The sequence below is a fragment of the Typopeltis vanoorti genome, chromosome 18 (assembly GCF_054136105.1).
Source record: "Typopeltis vanoorti isolate ZY-2024b chromosome 18, IOZ_Tvanoo_1.0, whole genome shotgun sequence".
Taxonomy (NCBI): Eukaryota; Metazoa; Arthropoda; class Arachnida; order Uropygi; family Thelyphonidae; genus Typopeltis; species Typopeltis vanoorti.
The window spans coordinates 68,721,291-68,740,346 of NC_143566.1; the positions used below are offsets into that span (position 1 = coordinate 68,721,291).

Below are 19,056 nucleotides of genomic sequence, written 5' to 3' on the forward strand. Positions count from 1 at the left end.
CTCCTAGCTTGCGTTACTAATGAAATTATAATAATTATTTAATTTAATAAAATCTATAATTTTTATTAATATTTTGGTATTGCATCCTTAAAATTAATGCGAAATACGAAGCCATTAACTATATGATAACAATATTCGTATTTATGGAATTATTTTAAGTTACATCCTTTTACAAAGTACTGTTAATAGCATGAAATTTATAAATTGAAGTTATTTATAAATATATTATATATATATTTGTCTGTCTCAATTGGTAAAAAAACACTGAAAAAAGCTTGAAGGTTGAAATCCCGATTATATATTCAACTCCATATGGGGTTGAAATTCCCATATATATATATATATGGCTTAAAAAAAGCCTGAAAAAAATTTTAACAACTTCTAAATTCAGTTTTATGTTGTCAGTGAACAACTGGCATTTCCAAATTTTTGTTTTTGGGGTTTAAAATTCGGTGAAACCAAAGGCCAGTCAGCAGTGGTTTTAAAGATGCCTCTTTGATCGGAAAAGTTTACATCTTTGCGACGTAATTATTCGATATATTCTCTTCCCACCCATCCCAATCCTCTCACGCCATCACAAAATATAACATTTTCCAGATCAGATCCCGTCTTCCTAAATGCGACATCGTGTAAGGATGACCCCTTATTTTGAAACATGAAGTTGAACTAGATAGTGATCCCGTTTTATGTTTCGTGATTTCAAGCCATTATCCATAGCTAGATAGGCTTAAGTTTGTTCGCATAGCTGAATGTTGGGGAACTCCTGAAAAGTACACAAATCCACCTCTTTCGTCGTGAAAAATATAAAAATGTTTCGTAGACACAAATCAAGGCGCGTTTGTCTGTAAACCCGCCTTTATCTACGTATACATAACCACCTTTATTTCCTTGGCTGCTCCTCCTAACAGCTGAAGAAACACACTGACACTTCTCTCCAAAAACATTGGTTTAACTCTTTTCGCCAAAATAATGGCTATTGCATTCCATGTAGACGCAGCTACTGATTCACCTTGTCTAGAATTCAGGGTCGACGTACCCAAGTGCACAATTATTCGCCCACGGAACGTGATGTAGAAGACGATACAGTATATATGCGCTCCGTAAAGTTTTAGACGGAGTCGTAAATGTAATTAGGCGCCGTAAATCAGTGCGTGGGGGGATGACCTTCAGCAAACACCACTGTGGATGTTCTCGAGTGAGTTCCTTGCACTTGGAGAGATGTGCAATATCATATGAAGCATACAGTTACATAGCGGCCAATTAACACGCCGAAATAATGCAACGATGTAGATGAATCTGCTGGGATAGATTAAAATAATCTTGCTTGCTGGGAGGACGAAACAATTGCCTTGCTGGAAACTTAATATAGAAGTCAAACTAGCAGTGCACTCGTAAGTCAATTAAAAAGTCATTTGGGACTTTCCACGTGAATCGCCTGGAGATAACAGTTGATGTGTAATTTTTTTTTTTTTTTTTTTTTTGCTTCTTCCTTTAGGAAAACGTGCCTTGGCTTTTTTTTTTTTTTTTTACTCTGATGGCTGTCGATGTAAGCAATAAAAACTTATCATAAAGTAAAAGTGATAATAATGAAATTTGCACGTTTTGGGAATAAAATCGTCTGACATTAAACATCTACAAATTGAGCGAGTTTATTAAAAAAAAAAAAAACTTTCGTGTTTGGATCAGATATATTGAAAAAAAAAAAAAAAATTCTGGAATTGTATTCGCTACAAAAGTGCATTTGTGGAGTAAAAGATATGCGATTCATTTATTGGTTTTCAAAGAGTAACACTTTATATAATATACAGGGGTAAGAGTTTGTTGTTGTTGTTTATCAATCTGAGCATACTACAGTAGAATCAAATATAGCAGAATATTTGATGGAAGTTTTAGTTTTCCATCAAATATTCTGCTATTTCAGTCTCTTAGTGAGTTAGTGTTAACTAAATATGCATCTCTGCATCTTTCCATGCATAGAGAGTCTCCGAGATCGTTTCTCTTGAAACAATTACGATAAAATGAGCATGCGCAGTGAATAAAAGATCCAATAAATTGCTAATGGGGACAATCGAGTGCTGATGGTGGCTAAAAAAACTGCCTGGAATCAGAATTGAGTGGTGAAGATACAAGCAACAAAATAAAAGATAAATAATGTATATGAATTCGTGAAATTAAAAAAATAAATAAAATGACAAAGGTGGTAATCCTTACCTTAAGACAACCATCACGATGATTATTATCCATTATTGTACAGTTACCAATAGAGACGAATTTTTGCTACCGATTAATTTCATTTTAAAATGTAAAAATGCAGATTATCAGCAGCATTTCGCATGCAGCGTCGTGTATTTTATCTTTTCACTATTGCTAAAGTTTAGAAGATAGCCTCAATACGGTCTTAGGTTAGTTATTATTGTTGGGAATTACTATCGCAGCGATTGTTAGTTGCGTGTTTTCCTTTTGACCGGTTTGCCGGATAAAAAACTGGGAAAGAAACCCTTCAACCTCCGTCTGATCGGCTAACTTTCGTTTGAAAAGCCCCTATAAAAGTTCTTCGTGTTTCGGAACGGATTCAAACACAGGTCTTTCCAACCTAATCTTGACTTGGTGATTGAGCTATTTAGCAGAGGATAAAATATACATTTCTTCAGCAAACTGACAAGACGTTTGTCCTGAAAAATAATTTCTGAGAGGAAGAGCGTTAGGTCAAGTAATGTAAGATGGACTAATTGATAGATCAGCGTCACGAGAGGTCATCAGGTTGTGTTGTTGTTAACGAGTATCTCCATGTAGTGAAAAGAATCATCGCGGGAGGCCATAGCATAGTTCACAATCATACCATCTACAATCCAATCAGAATTTCACCATGGGAGGCAGAAGCTAAAGCTAACCAGTATTCACACATATCTCTCCTTAAACTGATTCGCTGACGAAGAACTAACAAGAACCACAGGCAACCCATTCCATTCATTCATTCACCAACGTATTAGCAAATATTTCTAGACCTCACATTCTTTCTAGCTAAAGGTTTATTCAACTTTCAATGATGACTTCTTGTTCTATCCCTCACCTGTCATATAGTGAATATTTTTTCTACTTCCATTCTATAAACCCTTTCAGTAACTCGAATGTTTCTATAATATCATCTCTCTTCTTTCCATCATTTTGTAACCCACAAATCTTCAATCTCTCTCTTCATGGAACATTCCCCAAAACCATCTTAGTTACCAGCCTCTGAATCCTCTCAACCGCCTCCACATCACCAAGAAACCCACGCGATCAAATCTGAGCGCAATAGTCCAGATGGGGTCGTATCAAAGACTTATAAAGAGGAATAATGATTTTTTTTTGTCCCTACCAGTCAAAGTATTTTTGAGCATCCAGATGATCTTCTGAACTGTTTTGCCAATTTTTGCAATATGACCTCTAAACGTCAGTTCCCTACGTACCATAACACCCAAATTCCTGGTCTCATCAATTTCCAGCAATGAAATTCCATCAATACATCGACTGAAACGTTTTAAATCCAAAGTGAATTACTTTTCATTTAGCTATATTAAAAGGAAAACCGTTATCCTTTGACCACACTGACAGCTTATTCAAATCATCTTCTCAACTTAGCATCATCAGCAAACAACTAGATATCACTCTTCAAAGTATCTCCAATATCATTAATATGCAGATTAAACAACAGTGAACCATTAATAATAATCAAGTTCGAAATGGTGCTCTGAAGCAAAATAGGCGGCAATGCTCTTGTCTTCCGAATGAAAAGCTGCGATAGGGAATCGAATATTATAGTCTAAACTATCTGTAGATGACTGAAAAGTTTTTTTTTTTGTTTGTTTCATGAGAAATATGCTGATATTATATTGTTTTCTATTATTTATTTATTTATGTAAATATATTGTCTATGATATGCATCGATGTATCCATACAGTCCGCTTTAGTATTATTGGTGTCCTAAAATAATAAATAATACGAAAATAATAATAATAATAATAATAATAATAATAATAATGCCAATTCCTTAATTCCATGTGTCACAATTAATACAAACTTGAAGAGGTATTTAGTCATTAAAAAAATGCAAAAATTAACAAATAGTCTTTTTTTATTTTTATTTATGTCTCTTATTTCTTCGATCGTTATTTTTCATTGGTAGCCATCGAAATTTCCTGCTACATTTTTGCTTTCAGTTTTTTATATAATTTTATTTAACTTAACCTATGTATAATCTTGCAATTAAAAACAGCCTCGATCAAATATACTTATTTTATAAATATAAGGGGGACCGGAAATAATCAATTTTTTGAACTACATTTTTATTTTAAATTTTATTAAAGAAAAAATTAACATTATTCAATTATATAATCGCCATCGTTAATTATAACCTAATTCCAACGATCTACTAAGTTTAGAATTCCTTTTTTGAAAAACGTTTTTTTTCTTTGGAGGCAAAAAATGATATCAAACTCCTTTGTACATCATCTTGCGAACGGAAGGTTTTATTTCTTATGCTGTGTTCTAAGGACCTGAATAAGTGATAGTCACTAGGGGCAATATCCAGCGAATACAGAGGATGTGGTAGAAGTTCCCATCCTAACTGCCTAATTTTTTCTCGAGTCATTCTTGCAGAATGTGGTTTTGCATTATCCTGCTGCAAAATTATCCCTTTTCGATTGACAAGCGCAGAACGTTTGATTAACAATGCTTGATGTAGTCGCTCTAATTGTTCACAGTAGATGGCTGCTGTGATAGTCTTACCTTGTTCCAATAAGCTCGTAATGAATAATTCCATGAATATCCCACCAAACGCACAACAGAACCTTTTGTGGATGAAGTCCACCTTTAGGTGTTGGAATTGGAGTTTGATTTGGAGAAAGCCACTGTTTTTTTTTGCGTTTATTATTCTTATACAACATCCATTTTTCGTCACCAGTTACGACTCGTCCCAAAAAGGGGTCATTTTGTTGTCTGGTCAACAATGAATTGCAAATCGCCCGTCTCTGTGCTTTATTGTTTTCTGACAGTTCATGCGGTACCCATACACCCTGTTTAAGAACCTTGCCACTCTTATGTAAGTGCTCTTGGACAGTTGACCATGATGAATTAAGTTTCTCTGCTAATTCTTGTATGGTTTGTTTTGGATCTGATTCAACGAGTCTTAAGAGCATCGTCGTCTAGAGTAAGAGGTCTTCCAGATCGAGGACGATCAGAGAGATCAAAATTTTTTTCTGCAAATCTCCTAAACCATCGCTGACATTTGTTAACCTTCAATATGTCTCCATAAGTTGAGCGAATGATTTTGGTAGCATTCTTTCCTTGGTGAAACAAAAGCAGCATACAATGACGTAAATGATGCTCTTTAACTTTAAAGTCCACCATATTAAAAAAAAACAGATTTTTTAAATAGAAAAGTAATGCTAATATTTAAATAAAAATTAAATTTAATAATTTATGTGTTATTTAAGAAAAAACAATCGGCTAAAAATGACCTATTAAAAATAATTGATTACTTTCCGGTCCCCCTTTATATGAAACATTACGCATTTCAGTTTGCTAACTGGCTGATCGCATTTCTCTCAGGCAGACGACGCGATGCAGCGGTTAGCATTCAGCGATGGGCACGCGTCCGTGGCATACTTTTCTGAACAAATAATAATGGCTAGTATTACATTTATAAATATTTGAATGATTGAATGGAGGATTTTGTACCTGGTAAACTATATATCTATTTACTTGAAAGTATTACGCGTCATTTAGGGTTATGGAATCTGTTAATTACATTCCATAATCCGATGAAAGTTCAACTTTGTTTAATACTTCACAGCCAATAAGATGAACTCCAATCCCCCCCCTCGTTCTTCTTCTTCTTCTTGCAAAGGTGTACTTTTTATAAGCTAGCCTAGTCTACTCTACATTACTTGAGAGATATCGCTCGCACGAAAGCCGATCCTAAGAGGCTCAAACTGTTTATATTTAGTAACATCCTAACCTAGAAAACAAAACAAACAGTGCGCGAGTGTCGAGAGGTCTAAATCCTACTAACTTAGACTGTCATGTATTGCAGTGTCCAATAAATGTCATAAGGAAGATAAGCAAATGTGCTAGTTTTCTTTTCTATTTATTTGCCATTTAAACTGCAAACATTTTGAAAGGAACTTTTCATCAGCCTAGCAGATAGGCTATTGAACTTTTACATAACACTACGCGAGTAATATTTCATAGTTCTGCGATGCCACAAAGCGACAGACGAGCATGTAAACGGAATTCGCTTATGCCAGTATTTAATATATTTTTTTTAAAAGTGACCTGTTCCCATTTTTCGTCTGCTAGTTGGCACCCTTGACCTAGCAATTAAAGATTCAGATATGCGACCTCTAGCTGTAATTTTAAGATTGCTTCATCTAAAGCGATCGCGCGAAAATATAAAGTAAAAGTTTTTAAATATTTATTTACTCTAATTTTTAATTTTATAATAATTAAATAATAAATAATTGGTAATTTATTTCTGAATTTATTAATTTAATCAACTAATTTTACTAGTAATAGATTGTGGTATAAGAAATAATGTGCGCGCGATTTATTGAATTGAAGAAATTATGATTGAATACGGAATATAAAAAAGTTCGTTTGGTTTTTATCATTAATTTAAAAAAAAAATAGAATTTATATTTCAGTGTATTTTTTCTTGCATAATAATATACTTGCCAATATTTGTATAAAATGTTATCTTTTTTAAAAAATTCAGTTTTAATCTTGTCTGTAAACCTGATTTTGTAATTTTGTAATGTAACTGTGTTCCTATCATCTGATTACACTTACTTAAGGAATCTATGTTGAATGAAGTCGCGCAAAATTTTAGAGGTGGGGAGGACTGGAAAATATACAAAAACTCAATAACCTGGCGAAGGAATATCTGATGCCCTATTTAACACATTGTCACAGAGGAGCCCATCCAGAAAACCTGAGGGGGAAAAAAGAGTATTTTATGTGTGTGTGTGTGTGTGTGTGTGTGTGTTGTTTTTCTTTAATTACCGGTAAGCTGTAAAAAACATAATTTAGATTTAAGTATAAAATATTAAGCAATTAATTAAATTCATAACGATTTTAAATAAACACTCAAATTATCAAAACTTAGTTAAAAATCTGAGTTCTAAGAAGTAACGTAATAATAGTCATATCATTTAATTTGCAAAACTTGGTTTATTATTTTTTTTTTTTTTATTTCTTCAGCGAATGCAAATGATTTTATGACTAATTAATTTTAGCTAAATCGTTACTGAAATCAAATGAGAAGTAAGCATTTTAACCTTGCTATATTGTATATACTCAGGATAGTCTGAAATATAAGTTAGTTTCAACATCTTAAAATAAGAACCAGTTTTCTTAGCAAATTCATTCTTTGTAATAAATGGGGCAAAGTATATTGATATGAACTTTGCGATGTTAGACTCATTTAGAGTTTTCCAAACAAAATGACTGCGATTCACATTGATATAATTAACAGAAAAGTAGCTAACGAGATATGTTTAAATAAAATTCAGAATTATTTGCTTACCTTCTTGATTCAGCTCAAAGGCAGTACTTCTATCAGCTCCTAACAAATACAGAAAGATGCACCACCAAATCATCGATATCATAGTAGCGTCCTTTAGTAAACTATAATCATTTAATTTAAATTATTCAGTTAAATGTTTGGTCTGGTCACGTGGTTTGTTTCATTGCACCTTCCAGATGGCGATTTGCATCAATATTAGCTGCCATTCTAAGTAACTAGTGTCTTGTGAATCGCACGTTTTCTCTATAATACAGATATCTCATCTTGTCTCGTAGTACGCATTAAGAAGTTTGCTGCGAACCTCATGTGCAGCACGTGCCTCTGGACAGCGGTGTGTGCGTGTGTAACTAATCCGTCAGGAAGAAAAGGCCGAAGGCCGTTCACCTTTTGTGTATGCTTCTTTCTTTTTTAACTTCCCCTTTCCTCTTTAGACTTACCTTACTTCTTGAAGCCGTCTGTTTATGTGCACCCAACTCTTCATTACGTACATGATAAGGCAAGTCTTCAAATACAAGTAGAGTCACTGCCGATGCCTTTGATGATGATGTTGGATAAATTTTTCCCAGATAATCACTCTACAAAGGTCTTCAGATCGTTTTTTTTCCCTTACTTTTCTTCGTCTTCGGTTGGAACTTAAATCACCTGTAGAAATAAAATTTTAGAGAGCTAGAATTGATGACCCACTCGGTTAATTTAAGCATTTTTGATATTTGCTCTTGGAGATGGTTCTAAATATTTTGCCTCTGATAAATACTCCTGTTGCACTTACGCCTATTATCGAAAAATTTGCAAGAATTTCCTAAAGAGGCGTGTTACCTTTCATGCAGTTGCGAAGTTCTAGTGGGATGGATGCAAACGCTTACTCCATTAATTGATTAACCTCATGTCTCTCCCTGCTCGGCTGCAAACATTAGACAACTTGCCGTGACGGAAAAGTGGGTTAAGAACACATGGAGTCATTTGTGAAGTTGGCAACGGTTATAAAGGCAGGAGTTAGCGGCATTGTACTTCAGGGACCAACGGAAGGCGATCTGATCCTGTCGGCGAGGCAACTACACACACACACACACACATACACACCCATAACTAGTCTAGACAGCTTGTCCGCCACCCTTTCCCCCCGACAGACAGAGAGACTCGTTACTTGGAATTTTTCATTTGACGTTTTTATTTTTTTTTACCCCCCTAACTGTCATAGCGTTGAAAACCATCACTTTATTTCGTCCCACTGCTTGAAATCCAGCAGGTGAAAACCCCGAAGCAAAAAAGAAAAGAAAATTCGAAAGATTTTAAATACCTATCAATACCATTTATTTATCTTCCTAAAAATAAACGGATATGTTTTAGTTTGTATTTTGTGCATGGTATATCAAATAGGCCATTGCTTTGAACTACGGAACAATATGCAAAAACAATGAGAATATTTTAATATTTCTTTCTGCTTTCTTGTAGAAAGCAGAAAGAAATGTACTTCTTTGTGTAAAGACATTAAAAAAAAAAGACTTTACACGAAGAAGTAAAAAAAAAAAAAAAAAAAACATTACTTGATTGTTGGTTTGTTCACTGTTTAAATAGTGCCACAACCAGTTCTGACTATTTGCTCTCCTAAATGACACTCCTCTTGTCATATTATTTCCACATACAGAATAAATCATAGGGAAAAGTTTTGGGGTCTGTCCTCGAGGAGACTAACTTTTTTGAGGGGGGATGGGGGGTTTGCAAAAGATTGCAACTGCTAAGCTGTGTGACCATTGAAGACGTGATATATTGTGTGATGTCAATAGTGTCTTGTTACTGGCTAGATGAACTAAACAACTCATCTGAGGTGGCCGGTGGAATTCCACTTAGAGTAATGATAGCATAGAGGAATTTTCAGTTTCTGTTCTGGAAATTCTACCTGATTAATGCACACATACAATGAACAACATATTAACAGGTGAAAGATACGTGTGTATGAGAACCATACGCTAATGATGTTCATATTACATTTCATAAAAATTTTCCAGCTACATCGCTAAATCTTTCCCTTTTACTTTTTTTTTTTTTTCATTAACGTCCTGGTAATATAAGCTTAAATACAATGATATATAAGTTTTTAGTAGGGAAGTAATTTAGGAATCAGTTGCCTATATATGAATAAAAAAAACTACAAGAAAATAAAAAGTATTACAGGTATCGCTTACGTATCGATTCTTCAGTGATTCATCTATGAGAATAAATTTGTTCACTCTTTTACTTTTTACAATGATACCACAAGCGCCAAAGAATATCTAATCGACAGCGCACAAGAATAGTAGACAGTGGAAGGCCGGAAGGAAAGAAAAATGAATAAATTAATATTAGATTTGAATACCAATAAATGATACTTATTATGATGTACATACAGGAAGGATGGTTGTTTCGAAGAATGGCATAAGATGGAATGAATGAAGTGGAGGAAAACATTTGTTCTGTAAACTTGGAGTTAAATAATTGACCATCCGGTATCGACGATGCCTTTTTTGTAGAAAGACCTGGGTTCCAATTCTGTCCAAGATGCGAAGAACACCTTTATAAGAGTTATTTAAAGGGTCTTCACATCTATTCTACTTCTGAGAACGGGGCTTTAAGCATTTTAATTCAGCTGGCTTGCCATTCCTCTGCTGCATCCCTCTAAGGTAAGTTTTTTATGTCTGTAGAATTGTGTGTTCACGAGTCCGGTTTGCCTGTTCTGAGGGACGAAAAACCCGAGTTTTCGAAGGAAAAAACATCTCTACTCCCGTATGAGATCGGCTAACTCACCACTTGATTGAAAAGACCTGATTATGTTTCACGCATCTTAGACGGGATTCGAACCCGTGTCTTGTCAACCAAAGGGCTCGTCTTTACCAACTGAGTTACGGAGGCTCTGAATACATATCACTCCACCATAAATATTGCAAATGTCAGGATGTAATGAAACAAGATCAAAATTTTCGGTGATTGGTAAAATGAATGGTTTGCTATGTCAGGAGAGCTATGGCGGCAAAATGAATTTGGTGAATCTAACAGAAAGTATTAATATAAATAGCAAATCTCGTGTTCATTCTAATGGTATGCGATAGCAAATGCATACAAAAATGATACTTTTGAAACATGGGATAAGAGGATGAATAATTGCGAGAAGTGAATGAATGACTATTGCTGATGAAATGAAATCCAGCTATCGAAACCGATAGCTGGATTTCATGAAGAAAGAATGGTTTTGAAGATTGTTGAAGGAAATGGACATTGAGATTGAAAATTCATGTTATTAGATTAATTGATTATTCATTAATTGAATACGAAATTGTATATCTATGAAGTGGGTCTAGAAAGTTTAGCAGGACTTGATTCCATTTTTCGTATTCGAGTTTAGTTGAAGCTGAAAGAGGCATGGAGTACAAAATGATAACATTTTCGGTGAGCCCCTGTACTACTAACCGAACATTTTAGGGGACGATGGAAGCGTGTAGATGAATTTCATCATATGACAACCACTACCATTTTTTCTCACTTGAAGTGAGAAACCAAAAGCTTGTTTTGGATTCTAAAGCAAACTTGAGATTTTCTTCACCCTTTCCCATTTCATTCTATCATGTAATATGAGTAATGGTTTACCAGCAATACCAGCGACATCATGGAGAATCTGAACAGTTCTGTTTCAGAGATTTAAAAGGATTTTTCCATTATCAGCTCTTACGTTCAAGATTTGGAAACTATTTTCAAAACAAAATGAAGGATTTAAAAAGAATTTAAATCAGTTTAAAAACTTTAAGTTTTTTCGAGGATTGAAATATGATAGAAACACTTTAGTGAACTCTGATATCAGGTCACGAATTAAGCCGCTGCTCGCTCAAATGTGCATGAAAAGGGTCTGCTCGGCCAACTTCAGGAGGCTGAAGTGACTTGAATATCAGAGTTTTAGATTTCTTAATGTTAATTCATATGGATTTAAAAAAAAAAAAATGGTCGCAGTAGTCTTCATAGACTGTCCAGCTGTGTGGTTTTGTTTATTTTTAAAAACAAAAGAAAATAAGGGAGAAAGGAATGTCATGTATGGTTATGAAAGCCGAAATGCTATTTTTTTGTTTGTTTATAAAAGACTAAACAGAGACCTGAATTTCTGTATTTGTTATTTGATTCGGAAATTTGTTATTCAATGCAGGAAAGGATTAAAAGCTGATCTATCTGATCTCGGATTGTTTAATACTGATTTGGTTCCATCTCGATGTTCGGCAGTGCTTTGTAGAAAAGCATTGTGCATATTGGCTATTTAAAACTGCACCATTTGGAATTCTTAAACAGAATTTGATAAAAGTAGCTGATAACATTCATAACAGAGAAATATACTACGATACGATGATCGAATTAATTTTCGAAGTTGTTGCAGTTAACTTCGATATCAATCCGATTGCATCTTTGCAGGTTACTACCAAGTAATAATGCTTCGGATATTAAACACGATGTCCTTTTATCCTGTGGCGAAAAGCAGGAAAAAACAAATCTTCAGTGTATATTCAATTCTTCTATAATACCCGACTTCCGTTTGTTCGATTCAGTTTGCTTTCAGAAATTCTTGCTTCCATAGAAATAATTTCCGAAACACCAAATACTGAGTTTCTCCGGTGTGTGGATTACAGATTCAATGCATTCGTGATCATTAACGTATCTATTTAATGAAGTCATAATCAATATTGAAAAGTAGAATCGTGTTCAATCAATGCGTGAATAAATGGTATCCTGAGAATTTAACTAAAGTGGTAATAGGGTAATAAACTATTTTGTCAGTGATTAATAGAGTTATCATTAAAGTTCTTGGGCAGCAATTTAAAGGAAATTGACCTTTATATATCCGGATAACAGCGGGCGCTTCACAAAGATTTCTGAAGCCATGGAAACATTAATCAGCTTAAGATTGATTGCGACTGCTTATTTACTGGTTAAACGAAGTTGCATTTGCAACTGTTTTCATACATACAATCGAAGAATTCGTCAATTGCTTTATTTAATATCTGAAAATATGATGACGTCAGTTTAATGTGAATTATAAACTAAAACTGCTAATTATATAATGCATTTGGGCTGATGTTTTGCGGGAAAAAAAGAATAAAAAGACAGAAAAAAATTAACTTGGTACAGTGTTACATCTAGTGTCACAGCCCTAAGGAAGAAAAAGAAAATCAGAATAGACGAATAGCAGATGAAAAAGGACGTAACGCTTTTGCCATTAATTTCACTGTGCTGGGTGAAAGTGTAAAAGTACCAGCGTCATGTTTCCGATTTTTTATTTTTTTTTAAACTGGTGAGTTAATGCAGATAAGTCCACTAATTGTGCTAATTTGTCAAGCAATGCATGGTCTTTATAAAAGTCATATTTTTAAGTTTAAAGTTACCTTTTGAGATATAATTAGTAATAAATTCCAGCAAATCTGAAGCCACAGAAAAGGCGAAAAATGTTGGTTGGTATATTTACACTCGGTGACTATTTTATTAGCAACATCTACTAACCAGGTGCTAATTGTTTATGTAATATCTTTTTCGGCTTATTACACTTTGTTAATCTTATCATAGAACATTTAAATTGTCGTCTAAGTGAACACGTATCGGAAAGAGAACATCCCTTCACAGTTTTAATTGTATTTTATTTCTCTTGTTTATGACAAATATGCAGCTTTTATTTATTTATTAGAGACATACATTTCATTTTTTTTTTTCGGTGCCAGTGTATATTGCGTTAAACTGACAGTAAAAACTAACTTTCTAATACTTTTCATTCCTTTGTTTCAAAAATTAATATTATTTATTCTTTGAATTCTAATAGATGTAGATGGCGCTGTCCTCCTGCAATTAATAGCACATACTATCACACGTGTAATTACTTACTTGATTACTTACAATTAATTACTTAATTGCTTACATTTTAATTGTCGTTCTAATTTGTTTATCCCTTTTCATCTGTATGCACTGACGACGGCTAGGAAATCTAGCCGAAAATTCTTCAAGTAATAAATAATAATTATTCCTGACATAATTGTCATTCCGTTACTAATTTTTATTATTATCTCGTCCTCTTACGTTAGTTGCCTTCAAGTTATTTGAGCTAAAAGCATTCATAACTCCCTCTGGAGAATAAAAGGCATTTGTGGATTTAATTTTTTTTTATTAAATTAATATCTTCCATAATAACAACAAAGTTAAATTTAATAACTAACAGAATTTTTCGGACCAACCGCATATTGTCTACACAACGACGAAAAAGCTTTCATCCAATTGACTTACTGTTAAGTGCGAGATTTTCCCATTACAAATTCTACTTTGGTTTCTTTCCTTAATGGAAACAATCTTTAGAATACTCGCCATTTATTACAAGGCGCATGCATTACCTTGCCTGTTGTTTCATGTTAAAATCAATGTGCTATTTAAATATTTGAACTTATTAGAGTTGATATTATCAACTTGATAAACAAATTGCAGCTTTCAAACGTGCGTAATTTCTGTTGACAAAATTTAATATTCATAGATGGCGCCTCTGATTTTTCAGTACTGACATACAAGAAAATTTCTCCGATTTTTGTAGCATTGTTTTAGATTGGGAATATAATATTTCCGTGTGATAAGCTTTTCAAATTCAGGACAGACTTGCTCGTAATTTAATATAAAGCACAAAAATACTAATACTATCTCCAGTAAAAGTAAGCATATATTTACCTTAATTGTAGTTGTATATTATACGATATGATGTTCTTTTTTAAATAAATAAATAAATAATAACACGTTTCTTTAACCTGTCGTCGCTATCATATAAAGAAGCTGTCAGGTAAATTTCATTATCATGATTGTGATTATTAATTAATTAATTATAGCAAAAACTCTCTTTTAACATATGCTTTGAAAATTTTATTTATACATACTTCTATATGTTTTTATTTGAAAAAGGTTGCTGCTATTTTAATTTCTTTGTAGAATAGGATGCGAATTCCATCTCCATCCCTTTCTATTCATTTTTTTTTTTTATAAATTTTTGTTCATTGACCAAGCCGTTTATTCATTGTCTGATCGTATCATTCCTATTAATCAAAATAGCTTAAACATGATAAAGATCAATTTAAAAAAAAAATGATCTTGAAAAATGCTCTCCGTTCTGAACCCTGACTGACCAGTTTACCTTGAAAACGCCACCAGGCATTTGTTATTTATTTATTTATTACTTTTTTTTTTTTTTTTGCTTTTTCTTCACTGGCATTTAAGAATAATAGTCTACTAGAAACACGGTATTAGTCATTATTAACTGTCTAAGAAAATTTAACACGTGCTTTATAAATTTGAACTTTAAGTGTCAGAGGAGTTTTTGTGAATCAAAAATAATGCTTATATGCATAAAACTTTTATGGCTATTAAAACATCACGTCACTTACAGTTTATTTTTCTTAATATTAGAATTACAAGTCATGAATATTAGCGAGTTAGAATAAAAATATTAGCATAATATATATATATATATATATATTAGTGACCAAAAGTGTGAGCACTTTTCACTTGTGCTTGGTAATAGTTATTGTCATGTGATGTCATACTTCGGCAGTAGTTTTTCGTGTTTTTTTTTAAAGAAAGGCTTAGAGAGTGTATCAAACATAGAGAATGGGACAATAAGCCGGTGAAAATCAATCCTGAATATTTCAAGATGATATAATACGCTAAGATGGTGATACAGTTCTGGCACTCAAAATTTGATATCAAGATATAGATAGGCTTTAAGCATATTAAGAAAATGTGGTAAACGTTAGTAAACTCCACTCAGATACAGATATAAAAGGATCAGTGTTTCACTTTTTTTAAATGGATTTCATCTTTTCTTTTATATTAGGAGCAAAAATATTTATTACTTGCTGCGGATTTGATTAAGATTATATTTCTCCAAATTTGAACAACATCAGGCGTAGCTCTGTGGAAGTGGCGCTTGCGTCCTCTTCACTTGGTCGCTTGAAGTCAGACTTAAGTTCAAGTCTAGTCGCCGACTGGTTGGAACTTTTTCTAAGCCTTTCTTCGACCAATTCCCGAGTTAGTCGATTTCTGGCACAGCAAGCGGGTTTTTCCTCCTGGAAACTCGGTTTTTTATCCCGTAAACTCAAGAAAATCGACCGTAGTACCCACATTATTTCAGACAGTAACATATGTTGTTAGGGTTAGGTACCAAGAGATGGCAGCACTTGTTTGCCAGCCTCTTCATCGGTGGCTGCTATAATTAGTGATAGACAATGGGCTAGCTATCTCTGATTGGCTGCCGGTGGAGATTGAACTGCCCACTCAGTCTCTAAACGCTAGATAGGGAATAAAAGGCGTTAGCTGATTTATTATTATTTTTTTATGATTTTTCCCCCTGCCGTTCGATATTTTTACTGACTTCATATTCGATTGACTTATGGATTTAAGTCGTTATTTCCATGTTAGTGTACCATGTTAATGAAAAAAAAAAGTACTCGAAAGTTTTTTATTATTTATTATTTCCTGTTAGATTTGTTTTGTCCATTCGTGTACAAGTTATTCGGGAATTCGAGCTGGATGGATTCTTGTTAAAATGTGATATTTGGAATCCTTACAAAAGTTTGTCAAATCATTCCATTTGCAGAAGCAGAAAGAAGCAAAACGTGCTGAAGTTATATTGAAGCCATAACTCCACACTGGATGGAATTTAATAAAATTTGAATTTAGCATATTTCTGTGTCTTATGTAGCAATAAGGGATATGAGAATTGAAGTTAATGAATCAGAGGTACTTAGGATATTGCAGAATTTAAATGCAAACACTGCTGTGTCAATATCTGGATTACTGTGCTCAGGTTTGGTCACCTGGATTCCTTGGCGATGAGAAAGTGGTAGAAAAGATTCAGAGGCGAGTGACCAAGTTGGTGAGTGGTATGAGGAATGCACCCAATGAGGAAAGATTGAAAGTTTATGGGTTGCAGAAGTTGGTTGATAGGCGGAGAAGAGGGGGGGGGATACGATAGAGGGGTTTTATAGGATTGATATAAGAGAATATTTCAGCATTTGGCTAGTGGTGGAAGAACAAGAGGTTATCCTTGGAAATTAAGTAAGTGTGTGATTAACAAGAATGTGAAGAGTAGATTTTTGCTTGGAGAGTGGAGTGCGTTGCCTGACTCAGTTGCGAGTGCTTTGTCAATGAATTCAAGGAGAGGCATGCTGGATATTGTGTAAATAGTTTCGGTTTCCCAAATCGCTCATAATAATAATAATAATAATAATAGTGCGCAGAAAATATGTTCATGCGTTTCATTTCGCTATCAGTAGGGTTATTCCATTTAGTAACATTTTACAAACGTTCGAATTAATAATAATGCGGTCACCATGGAGACCGAGGATCTGTATTAAAATTACACTTTTCGTTTCAGTAGGACATTTGGCATAATTAGACCACTCAAATACTGTATGTCTGGAATACATAAATCAAAATGGATCAGCATTTCAGAAATGTGCTCTAAATCTGCTGGGATTTTACAAAGTCCTGCCACTCGAGAGCGTAAAGTAAAGTTTATAATTAGTCTACATTATAAAGATTGATAGAGAATAATAATTGTTATTCTCTAGCTGGCTTCGATTTAATGAACTTTAGTATGTAGGATCTGTAATAAATTTTGGTTTCAATTAGTCTACTTTAATCATAGAATTCAACAAAACGACTTGAAGATTAATTGTTTGATAACGAATGTACTCTACAAAATCCTATTATGAAGCGTATCTTTATTTTTATTGACGTAGTTTTCAGTTGTCTCCTCTAATGGGGATGAAATGAGTGACACTGAATTAATATCAGGTTTACACATAAGCTAGCATAAAGCTTCCACTCCGAATTCACATTTAAAACTAATCAGTTGTACTTGCAAACCTGTGAGAAGAATTTTGGCGCAAAATTAGTGGATTAAAGAATTCAATCATTTGTAAAAACGTTCATACATTTTCGTTCCTTTACTAGCAATTTCACTTGATGAAAAGGGAACACAAATTCTCTCCGAAAGAGTATTCAATTGCAAACACAATAAATATTTAGGAATATTCTTTGCCATCATTATCATAATTATAATATTTACAGTGTAGATTTTGTCATTTACAATGTACATTTTTTTTATTATGATGAGGATGCGTCATTATTCTTGATAATGCTCATCCACACCTAAGTCATTCGACTTCTAGATTTTCCAAGAAATTGCAACCCAGTTACATTTGAGATGGCATAAAAGAAGATGGTCAAGGATGAATATAGTAAATTAGGCCTCTAGGGGGAAATCACTTAAAAAGAAGCCCAAGATATTTTTAAAATAAATAATGAAAATTTACAATGAACTTTTGTCTTAGAAGACAAGAGGTTCGCCAAAAAAAAAAAAAAAAAAGGATAATGATCCTGAGTATAATAGGAATAGAAATAGCTAATAGGAAGTCGTTCCTGACACACACACACACACACACAAATTAGCTGGTCTTATACTAATTCATTCACGTGATTGAGTGGCCATAACTGCTCTCTTTTGTTGTGGTACCATTACTAAGATCCAACTCAAGATCAGTCATAACAACCCCGTATGCTGTTTGCCTTTGTTTATATCCCACGCAGCTGCTGAAAAACACCGTAGTTATTTGCGTTCCTCATAAAACACTCACTGGGATTATTTTGATAGGAAATTTTGCATTTTCTTTTTCTCTCAGTTCATTTCTGATATACACTTGCCATTTGTATGTTAACACCAAGAAGTTAGCTGCAGATGTCGTGATCTTAAAAAAATCACAAACATTTTTTTTCTAAAGTTGAATGCGATGGTCTAACTTAAGTTCATGCCTATATTAAGTATGGTACTTTAACGATATTAGAATATCTCTGCCAAATTCTAAATCTATTGAAAATTTGTCAAATATTCACTAAAGCCTGTATTCAGAGTCGTCAAGAACTAGACGAAACCCTATAGCTGGAACATGTTTAAAAAAGCACTCAAGACGTACAGAGTTACCGACTTAAATCCTTGTAGCACCTTTTTATTCACCAAAGGAAAGTCTAAACTCTTTCTCAGTGTTAACATTTTGAAATCAGTATGACTTCTTCACCGATAGTTGAATCCACCTCTACCTAGGACTCTTAAACTTAGGGATGGTGAGTGTATGCAGACAGCTGCCGCCAGAAATGCTCTCGTATTTCTAAACGAAAGTGATATTACTGTCTGAAAGACCGTGAGATCTACGGTTGTTTCTGCAGAGTTGCATTGTCAAAAACATGAGTTTCTGGGAGAATAAAATAATAATAAACTTCTTGCATGTGCCAAAGATCGACTAGATCAAAACTGATTGCAAACGAAGCCTAAAAAATTTCTTCTAGTCGAATGGAACTGAACCTGTGTTGTCTTTTTTCTTCTTCTTTTCTTTCTTTCTTTTTTTTTTTTTTTTCTGAAACAGCATTATTAAAATTACTATTTTAAAAAAAATGCACCATTT

At 33.7% G+C, this 19,056-nt stretch overlaps 2 protein-coding genes across 3 annotated transcripts in view; one reads left to right on the forward strand and one right to left on the reverse strand.

Annotated features, from left to right (window-relative positions):
• Nucleotides 1–19,056, forward strand: part of Trs31 (trafficking protein particle complex subunit 31) — a 331,260-nt gene that overhangs the window by 177,193 nt on the left and 135,011 nt on the right. The window lies entirely within an intron of this gene.
• LOC150096749 (A disintegrin and metalloproteinase with thrombospondin motifs 6-like) overlaps nt 1–19,056 on the reverse strand; it is a 50,540-nt gene that overhangs the window by 16,486 nt on the left and 14,998 nt on the right. The gene's annotated exons all lie outside the window — the stretch shown is intronic.